Consider the following 3,947-nt stretch of genomic DNA (forward strand, 5'->3'; position numbering starts at 1 on the left):
ATCATTGGCATACAATATTAGGGATAATTTAAGCCTAATTTGAAGTGCGGCTGTATCGCATCTGTTTTTAAACATGATTGGTTCATCCTTCAATACTAAGGGCCACCTGGTGTTGTTTTCTCATGGCACACTACGTGCTAAATCAATGAATTACTTTTAGCAAATAACTCATATTTAGAGCATTTTGCATTTAAACCAATCGATGCACGTTTGCTGTGTTTCCATGGATACAAATAAACAAATAACAAATCGATGCATCTGTGCTCTCTTATGCTATCTAGATAGGAAAACCAATAAGCTTAGTACAAGAGCACAGAGGCATCGAAATATATGGTTCGATTGTACGGGGTTGGCAATTGTCCACGCTCCATCCAAAAAAGTTTTTTTTATGGACAATTGACCATGAGAAGGGGAGGGAGCTGAGATTTTAAAAAAATGTCTACGTGATTAATGGATGGATCCCTATAGAATAAATTCCAAATATTAGTGATATTTTTAATTTACCTGAACATCGGATTTATCAACAGGAGTTATAAGAAGGGAGTGTAAACGTTACGTTGTGGTTCAGATCACGGAAATGCGTACAATTGAACCTTATATTTGTTATTTAATTATTTGTATCCATGGAAACACAGCAAACGTGCATCGATTGGTTTAAATGCAAAATGCTCTAAATATGAGTTATTTGCTAAAAGTAATTCATTGATTTAGCACGTAGTGTGCCATGAGAAAACAACACCAGGTGGCCCTTAGTATTGAAGGATGAACCAATCATGTTTAAAAACAGATGCGATACAGCCGTACTTCAAATTAGGCTTAAATTATCCCTAATATTGTATGCCAATGATGATTAATATCAACATTTTCAAATATTCAATATTCTTTCTTCACAAAAACTGGAATATCTCAGCTCAGAGTTGATAAAACTTCAATGTTGCTTAGACGAAAATCTTCGGCGGAAAATTTCCTACAAGATGCATGTATTCTCACATATGAGGAAATTTTTGTGTTCAATACCGAGGGAAAAGATTGAAAAAAAGTAAAGCAAAAACTCGTATTTTTCGACATAAAAGCTACCGGGAAAGTGAAAACAAGGGTTTAAAAGGCCAAATCGATACATTAACTTGTTTATTGGACCACAGACCATCATTTAATGGTATAGGCTATTTGAAATTTTAAAATTTTCCATTTTTTCTAAGCAGATTTTGTGAAATTGTCGAAAAAACTGACTTTTTTCAAAAAAAATGCCCAGGGAACGTGGTAAACAATTTTTCCGAATGTTTTTATGTATGAGAGAGTTGTTTCTAACATGATTTTCTATCATTTGAGAACTGAGCACATTGAATTCCTCGACTTCGTGTTTTTTTGGGACACGCTAATTATCATCTTAAGGGAAATTCTTGTATGTTTAGCAGGTTAAGCACTCACTCCTCATTCCGTCTAATTTGCTGATTTTCACAATTTAAAAAATATATTTTGAAAACTCTTTATAGAAACTTGCTTGCTCACTTCCTATTGAGCTATTTATCACACGATATCAGTTGAAAATGCGTTTTATGAGCTGTATTTAATGTGAAAGTGCTGATATGGCAACATAAGAGGCACGACTTAATAAGATTATGTTCACATATGTAATTTTAGACAGTTTTTTTAATCTTTTTGAAATTTTTATGAAGAGCTATTTTTGGTATTGAACGACAAATGTAACAGATGGCACAGCAGTCCCAAATCTATCCGCTTCTGACAAAGCCCGTTTTATTTATTTACATCAATCTCATCATTATTTTCCCGAAATCATCTTCATCTCCGAGCTCTGATCGCAAAACATCACTCAAATTCGTACAGCTCTCCTAATGACGGCTCGTTCCGCACACACTCTTTTCCTGTTTGTTTGATTTTGTCGATGGTTCTCAGTAGCGGCGGCGTTCTTTTCAAACGATCTTTTACTGCGATTTAATGTACCGACCGTGGCTATTCTTTTTTCTCACGATTTTCTACAGACTGCGAATGATTTATTGATGTTTACGCGTCCGATTTATGAACAATAATTTGGCTTTTCTTGAGTGTGTGTGTGTCCGATGCGTGGAAATTTGAGTCTTCGAAGAAAATTTTTTTCAAGGGAAATCGCAATCCACATGCGGGAGGAGCAGAAGGTGATTCAACCTCGAAGTGACATCTTCATTTGTAGTGGACAATTTAAGTCTGCCCACATGCAGCTCTCTCTCTCGAAGGGTGGGAAATCTCACTTGCACTTGGTCGGTGGGTAGACTCGGATGGCAATCACTTTTTTTTTAGGAAAGTTCGAGCAGATTGAGGAAACATGATGAAGCATGGTCTTATTTCGAACGCTCCACGTCACCACTTTTAGGAGAGCGTTGACGTCATGGTTGGAAAGTGTCACATCTTAAAATGTGTGCTCGAAATGTTCCGGGAAATTCTAACCACGAGATGTGGTCATCGTGTGGTGAGAAATATAAAATAATTGTTTAAAGCTTAAAAATTGGCTTGAAAAATGGGAGAGGCAGTTTAGCGGAACGATAAGCAATTAACAATAAATTTTGGGACAGTGCCAAAGAAGACATTTTCATCTAGCTGAGATGACACACTGCTTACTCATGTAAAGTTTCAGTCTTCCAGTGTAATCTGATTGTCTGTTCGGGAGCCGAAAAGGCGGAAAGAAAATGTGATGATATTTTAAAATTAAAGCTGCACTTTGTTTAAGACACAGCTACCTCCACCACCTAACTTCAAAAACTCTTCAAATTAAGAGATTTGTGTCACGAAAAACTTTGAAATAATATTTGGAATGAGCTCAATACGATTGAAAATCTATTTCACATGGATAATTTTCATTTTGCGAAACATTTGAAAAAGATTATGTTAAACTTTATATAAATTCAAGTTTGTGGGCTTTTTTTAAATAATATTTCATGCAAACAAACAAATAAGGTGAAATGAATCATTATTTATGAAGAAAATTTACGGCTTGAAGTTATAAATTTTAATAAAAGGAGCCATTTTTATATATTTTTGTTTTGTGTTAAAACCAATTTGTGAAAAACACGTGTTGTCATGAAACATTACAAAAAAGATGTTTTGAGCAAGAAAAAACTGACCTAATCCACCTATGTGATTGATGCCTTCCTCACTTTTTACCAACAATGGGTAATATGAGTGGTTTGGAGACATAATGCAGTTTTTTTTTAGATCCAGAAAAATAAGTACACAGATATAACTTAAGTGGTCATAACTCGAGACACAGGGTTGCCAGATTATCAATGTTGTGGACTCCTAGCAAAGGGTTTTCGATTACCTAACCAACGACAAGTCGGATGATGGACCCGGACATCGTTTGCATACATTTAATCGAGACCAGGCTTCAAAAATGCATATAAATATCACTTAAGTGGTCATAACTCGAGACAGGGTTGCCAAATCTTCAATGTTGTGGACTCGTTGGAAAGGTTTATAAATTACCTAACCAACCGGGGGGGGGGGGGGGGGGGGTCGGAAGATGAATCCGGAAATCGTTTACATGCATATAAATGAGATCCGGATATATGTGAAAACACATTTTTATACATAACTTTTAAACTAGTTATCGAAACTTCAAACAATTCAATAGCGATGTATGGAACCCTATACCAAGTCGATTGCAACTGGTTTGGTCAAAATCAGTTCAGCCAGTGCTGAGAAAACTCAGTGAGAATTTTGGTCACATACATACATACACACACACACAGACATTTGTTCAGTTTTCTGATTCTGATGTATACATCTTCGAGTTTTTGATAAAAAAGTTCATTTTAATAGCAGGATTATAGCCTTATCTCAGTGAGAAAGGCAAAATAAAATAAAAAAAATAACTTTCCCTTATATAAACAAGTAGCCATTTTTTATGCTCAAAATTGGAGGTGGGCGAAAAAAGACCGAACCGCTCAAAGAGC

Source organism: Culex pipiens, chromosome 2 (assembly GCF_016801865.2).
Source record: "Culex pipiens pallens isolate TS chromosome 2, TS_CPP_V2, whole genome shotgun sequence".
In the NCBI taxonomy this organism is placed as follows: Eukaryota; Metazoa; Arthropoda; class Insecta; order Diptera; family Culicidae; genus Culex; species Culex pipiens.